We start from the raw sequence: 12634 nt of genomic DNA on the forward strand, positions 1-12634 counted from the left end.
CAAGAAATTCAAATTGATGAAGTGAAAGTGCTATTGAACAATTAAGACAAATCTTAAATCTCAAGTTTCAACAGTTCATTCAAGAAATCCCAGGTTTAGCTTTCCGAACGCTGTTTGAACTAAGACCTTCTGCGCACTGATGGACTAATGAGGTCTTCCTCCTCAGTGAGTCTGCATGTGGGTGTAGGGAAAGCCTGATAAACGAGGAACCAGGTTAGCAGAAAAGAGCAGAACGCTTGGGGTGCCGTTGTCAGCCGGAGCACCATCATTTGTCAGCATTAGAGCGGTATTAGCTGACATCTCTCCAAGCAGTGAAACACTTAGATGCCAGCCCCTCTCAGAAAGTCATACTAAAGAGCTGCCCTATGCAGTTCTACATCTAACCATTTCAGTTTTTAGCAGGAATAACAGAGGTGTTGGTTAGTGAGAATTACACTGTTGTGTTTTTCTTGGAAAATTTGCCAGGCTTCTGAAGGCAGGAGTGAAAACAGTGTCAGGCCCCTGTTTATATCTGCATATTATAATGTTAATCTGCTATAATCACATTCATCTGCTCTAACTGTGAGTCACATATGCTTGTGTGTTACTTTTGCTGAGCAGGAATACGGCATCTACAACAAATCTTTCTAAAGCGTTTGAGGCAGCATACATTTATTCAGTGACTCCCAGATGTGCACATGCACTAAATATGCAAATAATCTACACAAATACAAACAGACTTACACACAGATGGCAATTGGTTAAATGCTTAAAGATATGGTATCAAATAAAAAAACAGCAGATTGCATTACCCCATTCTGATTTGATAAGTATAAATTCTGTTGCCTTTGAAAGAAAGAAAAAAAAAAAACACTTTTTAAAGTGCATCTGCAATTTATGTCAGTGAATTAGTTAACAGTGCCAAAATGAAAATAAAATAAGCTAAATTAAAAATAAAAGAAATAATTGAAATTGAATATATATATATATATATATATATATATATATATATATATATATATATATATATATATATATATATATATATATATATATATATATATATATATATATATATATATATATATATATAAAAATGGTTTAGATTTTCTTATCTAATGCAATTACATTCAGACAAATGTGGCTAAAGTGTCCCAACTTATTTTAAGGGCCGCTGTACAATATTATCTTGCTTCTGTGGTTATGTTGCACAGATATAGAATATAATTTATTGATCTGTTCCAGTAGACTTTTCTCTCGAATCGACAGTATTCAGTCCTAAATGAAACTGACATTTATTGAATTAACGAAATCAGTACTCGAGTCATGACCTAAGTCATACATGTGCATTGCATAAATTGTAATAACTATCTCTGAAAGCCCTTAAACGTTGGCCATGTATTGCTGTAGGACATTTCTATTAGTGTGTAATATTCAAATATTAGTTATGACAAAATGAATCTATCCTTTACAGACTTGTATCTATTGCTGCTTAGGCAATTTTTATTTGCCTTCTGTATGTTCATTCAAATTGTTCATTGCCAACCTATTTATAATCTAAATGTTTATGTAACATCAACAGTATGAATGAGCCCTGATAAACTTAATTTAGTCATTTAAACTAATTTAACCAATTTAAATTGCATTTATACTGTATACATATCCAATGCAAATTAAGCTTCTATAGCAATCAATCAACTTTATTTATATAGCGCTTTTACAATCACGATTGTGTCAAAGCAACTAATCATAGCCTGCTCATCAAGGTCAGTTCAAAAATGCTGCATGCATTTATAATTTATCAATAACAAGTAAAGGAATAGTTCACCTGTAATGGAAAATTACAAACCTGAAATATTTCTTTTGTTCTTCTGTGATGCAAATTATTGCATGCAGACACTGTTTTTTGTTCGGTGTAACGAACGTCATAAGGGTTTGGAATGTGATGAGGCTTTGTGAATAAAGACAGAATTAAAAATTTTGGATGAAATGTTGACACTCATCCCCTTGAGAAAATAACTGCATAATTTGCACACTGGAGAGCATGTTTTCAGCTTCACAAGAACACATCCTCATGGCTTCCTCCTCATCGACCTGCTTGATCTCTTTAATATGAGGCATTTCGCCTCCCCGCTGGCTTCCTGACCCTGCTCTTTAGACCTTGAAATGTTCAAGAGCCGTAAAGCAGAAAACACCTTTCATGGCCCATCAGTCCCAATCTTGCTGATAGGGCATTTAAGGGACTCTCAAGACTAATTTCTCTGTTATTGATGGTTAATCTGTAGAAGTGACATAAGACAAATTTCAGGTGAAAAGGAAGGCACGTGAAGGACAAAAACTGAATATTTAAAATTATTTCTTGATGTTCAATGAAACAAATATCACAATGTTAGTAAGGAGCTGCTGTGAGGAGTGAAAGGCATGCAACTGATTAAATAAATATATAATCCTGCAGACATGACATAAAAAACAACCTTCAGGGACATGAAACAAGTTTTCCTTATTACTTTGACTGCAAAATTTCCACAGTAAATAAGCATAAACATAAATCATAATATATATTTGTATGCAGAAAAGCTCTGAGCAGACTGCAGATAAAATTCAACATTTTTTAGGGGGAAATAAACATTAAAGAATGTTATTTTGATGCAACCTGTTCCTTGAGAGAAACAAGCCAGATGCCAACATGGACAGTTTCTTTAAATCATGAACAAGCCATGCCCTTTTTTGTGCAACTGAATATACTACTAGAATAATGAATACATTGAATATTGTTGGGCCACTTAAGTTACAATAATATTAGTAAAAACATATTTGTGTGTCCATGGTTTGCAATGTTTGTGTTCACTACTCACAGCTACTAATGTGTGTGCACTAACTTGGATGGGTTAAAGGCAGAGGGAAAAAAATCTGAATATGAGTTACCATTGGCCTTCACATCTCACTTTAACTGTACACTATTCAGTTTTATTAATATTATGTTTTATTGTATAAAATAAAAAAGCATAAACATAATAAAAAGGAACAAACAGCCATTTTACCAGCCAGAGAGAAGTTTAGTCAATGGTCCTGGGTGATATTTTTTGACTGCTGGCTAAACTAGACACAATTACAGTTTTTTTCTGAATGCTTAAAGGTGGGGTAAGTGCTATCATGGTAACCGTTGTTGATATTTCAAATCACCCAAACAAACACGCCCCTACCCCCAAAAAGGGTCTCACCCCTATTTTGATAGCTCCACCCCACACATACGTAACCCAGGCAACGACTATGGCAAAATCTGTGTGTAACTAATCCAGGTCGAATATTCAATGAAAAAGTCACCCCTTCCATCACAAAAACACAAACGGTGCTCATGAACAACTCGATGGTACACGAGCAAGACAGTCCAACTAATGAACATATTATAATTATGACACGATTAGAGTTATAGCGATCACAAAAACCGTTCTCATGAACAACTCTATAAAACACGAGCCAACAGTCCAGCTAACGACATATTACAATTATAACACGATTAGAGTTATAGCGATCACAAAAAAACGTTCTCATGAACAACTCGATAGTACACGTTCTCGACAGTCCAACTAACAACATATTACAGTTATGACAAGATTAGAGTTATAGCGATCACAAAAACACAAACTATTCCAACTAACGACATATAACAATTATGACCGGATAAGGGTTATATAGATGAAAAGAGGAAACAAACATATATTAGGAGTATAGTATCTTACTTGTCAGACACATTTTGTGAGCTGATGCTTGAAGCAAACATTGAGGCGATTTAGATGCTCCATACGGTGTGGAAATGTATGGAATTACCTTTGTCTCAATAAAACTGAACGAAACTTTATAAAACTGAACAAAACCTTTTCAGAAACTATCAAAAATATGCCATTACAAAAGAAGAAAAACACATTGAAAACGAAACAAATGAACTCAGTCGCACAAATATAACAGAATAATGCTTCATTCTTTGTTAATGTTTTTCAAAGATTCGTTTTCACAAATCGTGGATTGTGAATGCATTGCCAAAGATTTCACTTACGTTGCTCAGTTTTTAGTTTGCTGTTTTGATACAAACCTCTCGTGGGGGCGGGCTTAACAGTGATCTACTCTGATTGGATAAAGAGCTTTTGATGGACAGGTCCTCTCTGACCTGCATATATTGGAATGATCTCGCGGTGCTTTGTATTCGTTCGTAAAGATGAGCTCTCAGGAGAGACATGGAGCGGCGGCTTATATTATTCCATAAGTTTACAAGAAACACACACTCTTCACTGTACTCAACCTCCCCTCATACTCTCCATTCTTGAATCCAATTGAAGAGTTCTTCTCTGCCTGGTGCTCTCTACATCCCCGTCAACGCGTAGCCCTTTCACAGGCAATGGAGGAGGCATGTGGGTATATTGACGAGGCATCATGTCAGGCCTGGACATGGCATTCCAGAAGATATTTCCCCAGTGCCTTGGACTAGAGGACATTGCATGTTATGTAGACAAAATGATGTAGACTGTTTTTTTTGTGTTTTTTTTTTTTCTCAATGAAACTACTAATTTGTGTTTTGACTTGGAAAAAAAACACACTTGTGTTTGTTTTGATGTGTGTAAGTAAACACCAGTACTTAAAGTTTGGATCCCTGTATGTTTACAGAACTATGACAAAATTATGACTTCAAACTGACATAGCCTACCTTGTGCACAGAGAAAGGAATAGTCAGATGTGTTTTTTATTCATACATCAGTGTGTAGTTGGCGCATTGTGTGCTTATTTATGTGATAACTTGTGTTAACTGTTTGATTCAAAAATACAATTTTTACGAAGGTTTGAAGAGTTAAAGGTTTAGTTCACCCAAAAATGAAATTTATTTCATTAATGACTCACCCTAATGTTGTTCCACACCCGTAAGACGTCTGTTCAACTTCGGAACACAGTTTAAAGGTCCCGTTCTTCGCGATTCCATCTTTCAAACTTTAGTTAGTGTGTAATGTTGCTGTTGGAGCATAAATAATACCTGTAAAATTATAAAGCTCAAAGTTCAATGCCAAGCCAGATATTTTATTTAACAGAAGTTCCCTTTCAAAGCCTACAGCGAACGTCCGGTTTGGACTACAGCAGGATGTGCAGGGATGTAATGACGTCACTAGAACCGTTTGTTGACTAACCCTCCGCCCACAAGGACACGCAAAAAAGGGGGCGTGGTCTTGTTGCTCTCCCACGTGGGGAAGAGCGCACATTCAGCGCTTGCATCTCCCCGTTATGGTAAGAGGCGGGACCTTTCCAGGCAAAGTGCGCTAAGCTGCTGTCCAATCACAACACGGGAAGCGCTGGCCCAATCAGAACTCGTTACGTATTTCTGAAGGAGGGACTTCATAGAACAAGGAAATCATCAGGCCGTTTTTAGGACAGAGGAAACAGCGCTGTACAGATAAGTAAATTGTGTGAAAAATACTGTGTTTTTTTACACGCAAAACATGAACTCATGTTATATTGCACACTGTAAACACAACCAAAGCTTCGAAAACACGCGAAGAATGGGACCTTTAAGATATTTTATATTTAGTCCGAGAGCGTATCCAAGTGTATACACACTATACTGCTTATGTCCAGAAAGGGAACAAATACATCATCAAAGTAGTCCATATGTGACATCAGTTAGTTATTTAGAATCTCTTGAAGCATCAAAAATCAATTTTGGTCCAAAAATAACAAAAACTATGACTTTATTCAGCATTGTCTTCTCTTCCACGTTTGTTTTCAAACTTCAAATAAAGATTTGAATGGTTATGAATCAGCGGATTGATTCATCATTTGGATCGCAAATGTCATGTAATTTCAGCAGTTTTACACGAGATCCCAATCATGAATCAATATGCTGATTCATGACTGTTTGAATCTTTATTTGAGGATTGAAAACAAATGCGGAAGAGAAGACAATGCTGAATAATGTATTTTCGATGCTTCAAGAGATTCTAATTACAGTTTGTTCAAACTACCAAGAACTTACCCATACTTCAGATACTTTTTCTAAACTCTTAACACAGACTCACATGTCCAATAACTTGTTGAACTTACTTAAAAAAAAAAAAAAAATGTAATCTGAACTATTTGCATGCTAATGCATTTGTTACTCAGAAAACCCAAGTAAACATTACTTGACTGGTTTGAGTAAAATTTTGCCAATGCAAAAAAAAAAAAAAAAAAAAAAAAAAAAAAAAAATTGGGCGGGAAAAAGGTTGAGGCGGGGCAATTCTTAATAGACTTTTCACTAATTTCCTCCACTTCTGCAGTCATCGTTCTTCTTAAGGTTACACTACACATCATACACTACGAGACTTTAAAAACGTCTGGAACACAAACTGAAACAAGCGCCTGGTTCCTAGGAGATGTACGCATGACAGACATAACAAGCATGAGATGAGCAGGAGATGAGCGCGGTAATTTTTGAAGCGAGTTTCTGTGCGCTGAGTAAAAAGTCAACAAAAAGAGCCAAAACGCACTAGACGTGGCCAGTAATGGTCAGATTACAGCGGGAGTTAGAGGAAGTGTTTTTCTGTGCTGATGAGTCAAAATATTGAGTCTAATCTGTAAGCATATTCTGTTTTTTTTTTTTTTTTTTTTTATTGCAACATGTATAGAGGACAGCTTCGGATTCATGAATAAATAGATAATTAAATTATTTATTTATTTATTTATTTATAACATTGAGTTTTTCATTAAAGGAACACTGTTGTTCGAAGACGCACACATGCTCTGGTGTGGCTCTGTTTGGAACTACTTTCGTTGACAATATTTAAGTTACTTATACAATGGTTTTGCTGTTTTGATTCCTGCACGAGTCTCACACAGACAAAATGCGTGAGCATCGAGTAACGCGACCTTGTTTACATTATTAAATAATCTGTTAACATTTATTGTAATAGGCCTACAATTAATAATTTGCAGCTATTGATGCGCTTTGATCACGTTTAAACACGTAACGTTTTCCCGGGAAAGCATTAATGTAAAGCCCACTTACCTAATGGTAAGTGACATAATGAATAAATTAAGACAAATGTTTACCTCAGAATTTGGTTTGCGAAATATTATTAGTATTATTATTTGTCTTTGCTGAATAAATAGGCAATATATTATTTAACATGAAGTATATGGCTTCCCTGTAAATGTACAGCAGCGGGCGGCGCGTCAGACACCCTTCTGGTGTGCAAAGACAGACCCTGCTTCTCAATCAGCTCCCTAGTTCACTAGTCAGGGCACTGTTCAGGACATAAGTCAACACTGCATGAAAAGTGGGATTTTCGTCAGTAAGCGGCACTGTAGATTGTCGTGGAAGATCAGGTTTACGACTGTACACGGCAGTTTGCAGGCGACACCGAAAACTGCCGTGAATTGTCAGAAATTGACGTGGGCCTTGCTTGGCAGTTGTCCCCCCCAAGACCCCCCTTCCCTTAACTCCAGGGGAGGCTTTAACATGTAAATGAACATGCTGTGAGCTATACAAATGCAAATCAGGGTAGCAGGAGTTTTAACCCATGTGACATTTTTCTAAAAGGTATTAACTTCCTTCTAAGAAAATCTCTTAGATAGATCAGGCTCAGTATAGCCTAATTGTAAAATCTTAAACTTAAGCTTGAATTTATATATTTGATGAAAGTATTCTAGATTATTTATTGTGTGTCATTTGCAATCAGTCCCCGTGAATTCAGTGTGACTCGCAATTTTGACCAATCACCGCAACTTTGACCAATCATTGCGGTCTCCTGCTAATAAGCGGCGTCATACATCAGCAAACTTTATATATCATATATCATTGCCTGTCAAAATTAACGTGTTAACACAAATTAATTTTAACGGCACTACATATATATATATATATATATATATACATGCAGGGGTTGACATTAACTTTTTTGCTCACCGGCCACCGTGGCTAGTGGTTTTCCAAAGTTAGCCACTCAGCATTTTCACTGGCCACAATTTTGCTGTTTGGAAATTACATTGTATATGTTTAAAGTTGACTTTGGCATATATAAATTACTTGATTTTGAATCATTTTACTTTATTTAGAAGATTTAAAACCCTTTCAAACTTTCAAATGCAGAATGACCCCCCAAATCTTGTATATCAGCTGGGATGTGCAGGTGGGCAAGGGGTGGGCAATATAATAGATTATAATAGAATATAATAGGCTAATATGAGAAAGGTAATATGAGAGGCTATGAGTTATTTTAGTTAGGATATATATATATATATATATATATATATATATATATATATATATATATATATATATATATATATATATATATATATATATAATTTAAAAAATACCCTAAGCAAATTACAAAAACAATAGTTATTAAAAATGAAATAAAAATTCCGATACTAATACGACACAATGTAATTTATTTAATGTAATTGTCATTGGATACGACTTTCATCGAAAAGAATGTAACAAAATGTGGGCGTGGTCTGTGTTGTGAAATGAAACCACATTAAAAATTCCCTTAAACTGCGTTTGAAACATACAGCAAAGCAGCGACATAGGAAAACACAGAGCCTGATATTATGCAAACATTTACCAATAATGTGGAAAGCGTTTTAAATCTGTTCAGTGGAAAATCCGCTGTGACGAATCTGTCCTCGTCTAACATCTGCTGTAAATCCAGGTAAAACTAGCTCCGTGCACGCGCCCGTCCCCAGATAACATGATCCCCAGTTGATCTGTAACACCGGCGGGAAGAAACAGCTGAATGCAATCAGTGGGCTATCTCGTCAGCTTGCTCAGTTTGCTGCCGATTTTAACGAGCAGTTAACTTTAGTAATCTCCAGGTTGCTGTCCATAGATGATAGGTTGCTTGTTTTGGAGTCGAAAAACTGTGTGGAAGATACTAACTTTAAGAAGAGAAGACGAGTGCCTAAGAGAAGACCAGTCCTAAGATTGCGGTAAGACTGTTATCTAAGCTAAAGTAACCTAAAGCAAAGCTTTTTAAGTAGCACAAGCTGAAATTAGCCTTGTAAAAGAACAAATGTAAGTTGCTTTATAAAAGTGTTTTCTTTTTCTGGTCATTTTACAGGAAGCAGTACGCCGTCTTCACAACTTCGTCATAACACTCATTTAATTGTTTTCCAGCTGCATGTAAGACATAGAGACAGTACGCAGGAGCTTCAGGTACAAACATCCAGTTCTTGCATCGCACGCAGAAGCTGTGAAGAGTTCAGCTCGGAGTCGATTGAGAAGAAAGAGGGTAAGATTTATTAGATTAGATCCGTTTTTGGTCAGTGTGACTATTTTTCAGGTGCATTTTACGCAGTACATCGCGCAATACTGATTGTCTTTATTGTTTGTTTTTACAGCTGCTACAAGCAAGAAAGAGTGTGTTAGCTGAGGATGAGGTGGGCCTTTGGAAGTGCGCTACCATAGACCTGATGTCTGATGAGGAAGACGGCATCGTTCGCGCGGTGTCTGGATGGACTGTTTGACCAGCCAGGAGCTCGCCGAGCTCTGTGCCACGCTGCAATCGAGATTAGAGGCGATTTCAAAGAACAGGGCAACGCACGACAGACGTCTGAAAAATGGACTTAAAACAGACAGAATGGCGCTAGTCACCTACAGCTCTGAAGCGGAAAACAGAGACTTCATGGTGCTGTAGGATTTTGGGCTTCTCGTGAGCTTCCTATTGTTGTGTGGGCAGATCTCAAACGTTTTGCATTTGGTTGTGTGTTTGTGTTTGTTCTAATAAAGCTCTTTCTTTGAATAAACTGCACGTCCCTGGCATATTTTCCTTTCCTCAATAAATAAATGTCCTTGATGGTTATAATAGTGTAGTCCATAGGATAACAATGACATGAATATAAAACATAATAGCATATCACATGAATATGAATATATACAATTAAAAAATATGCAAATCATAATTTTATATATATGTGTGTAAAATTATTATAATTTGGGGGTTTAAATTTATTAATTTATTACCCAGGTTGACCAATAGTAACAGATCTGCCAACCAATCGCGAGTGATATTTCTTGTTTCAATGTAGTAGTTTCAACCAATACTGAGTGAGGAAATTCAAGCCATTTCGGCAAGGCGCCGCCCAGAGCTGCTATTCATATGCTAATTAGAGCCATTAGCGCCGGCGCCAGCCTGCCTCCGCAAGCTCCACATACGTCATGGTTCGTTTCCGTCAATATGTGGCACAGACGAACGCGACGTTCACAGGCTGTAAACTGACGTTAATTGTCGAAAATCAGGGAGATTTCCGGCCGTTTACGGGGACGAAAATCCCACTTTTCATGCAGTGCAATGGGCTGACTCCCTGATCAGTGCCCTGACAACTGAACTAGGGAGCTGATTGAGACGCACCCAGAAAAAACGGCAGGTAGCCCCGCGGCTGACACGCAACAGAAACGCCACGCTCACGCCACGCTTGCAGGCAAAATTGATATTATGTTGTTTTCTTATTATTACAATTAGGCCTATATCTGCATTTATTTTAAACAACAGACTTTCAAACATGAACATGTCATTTATTAATATGTATTCGTGTCAAAATGACATAAAATCAGCTTTTTTCTTTGTCTACTACCGGTAACAGTTTTCATCCACATTATAGAGACACTCACGCTCCTGCCACAGCTTAATACGTTTTTCTTCTGTGGTGGAGTTCCACTTTGTGATCCTGCTGGTCTCCATTTCTTGGATCCTGCACTTCTCACTGCATCTCTCACTGCTCCTGCACCTCTCACTGCATCTCTCACTGCTCCTGCATCTCTCACTGCATCTCTCACTGCTCCTGCACCTCTCACTGCATCTCTCACTGCTCCTGCACCTCTCACTGCATCTCTCACTGCTCCTGCACCTCTCACTGCATCTCTCACTGCTCCTGCATCTCTCACTACATCTCTCACTGCTCCTGCATCTCTCACTGCATCTATCTCTGCATCTCTCTCTGCATCTCTCGCTGCATTTCTTACTGCTCCTACATCTCTCAATGCTCCTGGACCTCTCACTGCACCTCTCACTTCATCTCTCACTGCTCCTGCATCTCTCACTGCTCCTGCTCCTCTCACTGCTCCTGCACCTCTCACTGCATCTCTCACTGCTCCTGCACCTCTCACTGCTCCTGCATCTCTCATTGCTCATGCACCTCTCACTGCACCTCTCACTGCTCCTGCTCCTCTCACTGCATCTCTCACTGTTCCTGCATCTTCTCACTGCTCCTGCTCCTCTCACAGCTCATGCACCTCTCACTGCATCTCTCACTGTTCCTGCATCTCTCACTGCTCCTGCATCTCTCACTGCTCCTGCTCCTCTCACTGCTCCTGCACCTCTCACTGCATCTCTCACTGCTCCTGCATCTCTCACTGCTCCTGCACCTCTCACTGCATCTCTCACTGCTCCTGCACCTCTCGCTGCATCTATCACTGCTCCTGCTCCTCTCACTACATCTCTCACTGCTCCTGCATCTCTCACTGCTCCTGCATCTCTCACTGCTCCTGCACCTTTCGCTGCATCTCTCACTGCTCCTGCTCCTCTCACTACATCTCTCACTGCTCCTGCATCTCTCACTGCATCTCTCACTGCTCCTGCACCTCTCACTGGACCTCTCTCACCTCTCCTGCACCTCTCACTGCACCCATCTCACTGCTCCTGCAACTCTCACTGCATCTCTTACTGCTCCTGCTCCTCTCACTGCATCTCTCACTGCTCCTGCATCTCTCACTGCTCCTGCATCTCTCACTGCTCCTGCATCTCTCACTGCTCCTGCATCTCTCACTGCTCCTGCATCTCTCACTGCTCCTGCATCTCTCACTGCTCCTGCATCTCTCACTACTCCTGCATCTCTCACTGCTCCTGCATCTCTCACTGCTCCTGCTCCTCTCACTGCTCCTGCACCTCTCGCTGCATCTCTCACTGCTCCTGCTCCTCTCACTGCATCTCTCTCTTCTCCTGCTCCTTTCACTGCATCTCTCACTGCTCCTGCTCCTCTCACTGCATCTCTCACTGCTCCTGCTCCTCTCACTGCATCTCTCTCTGCTCCTGCTCCTCTCACTGCATCTCTCACTGCTCCTGCTCCTCTCACTGCATCTCTCACTGCTCCTGCTCCTCTCACTGCATCTCTCACTGCTCCTGCTCCTCTCACTGCATCTCTCTCTGCTCCTCCTCCTTTCACTGCATCTCTCACTGCTCCTGCTCCTCTCACTGCATCTCTCTCTTCTCCTGCTCCTCTCACTGCATCTCTCACTGCTCCTGCTCCTCTCACTGCATCTCTCTCTGCTCCTCCTCCTTTCACTGCATCTCTCACTGCTCCTGCTCCTCTCACTGCATCTCTCTCTCTGCTCCTCCTCCTTTCACTGCATCTCTCACTGCTCCTGCTCCTCTCACTGCATCTCTCACTGCTCCTGCTCCTCTCACTGCATCTCTCTCTGCTCCTGCTCCTTTCACTGCATCTCTCACTGCTCCTGCTCCTCTCACTGCATCTCTCACTGCTCCTGCTCCTCTCACTGCATCTCTCACTGCTCCTGCTCCTCTCACTGCATCTCTCTCTGCTCCTCCTCCTTTCACTGCATCTCTCACTGCTCCTGCTCCTCTCACTGCATCTCTCTCTTCTCCTGCTCCTCTCACTGCATCTCTCTCTGCTCCTA

At 39.7% G+C, this 12634-nt stretch overlaps 1 long non-coding RNA gene across 1 annotated transcript; it reads left to right on the forward strand.

The window, feature by feature from the left end:
- The first annotated feature begins 8855 nt into the window (after window positions 1-8855).
- Window positions 8856-9704, forward strand: LOC137090702 (uncharacterized). Its single transcript, XR_010907948.1, has 3 exons — window positions 8856-8931; window positions 9063-9233; window positions 9343-9704. It is a non-coding gene; the product is annotated as an uncharacterized lncRNA (long non-coding RNA).
- The last annotated feature ends 2930 nt before the right edge of the window (window positions 9705-12634 follow it).

This window comes from Pseudorasbora parva, chromosome 10 (assembly GCF_024679245.1).
Source record: "Pseudorasbora parva isolate DD20220531a chromosome 10, ASM2467924v1, whole genome shotgun sequence".
NCBI lineage: Eukaryota > Metazoa > Chordata > Actinopteri > Cypriniformes > Gobionidae > Pseudorasbora > Pseudorasbora parva.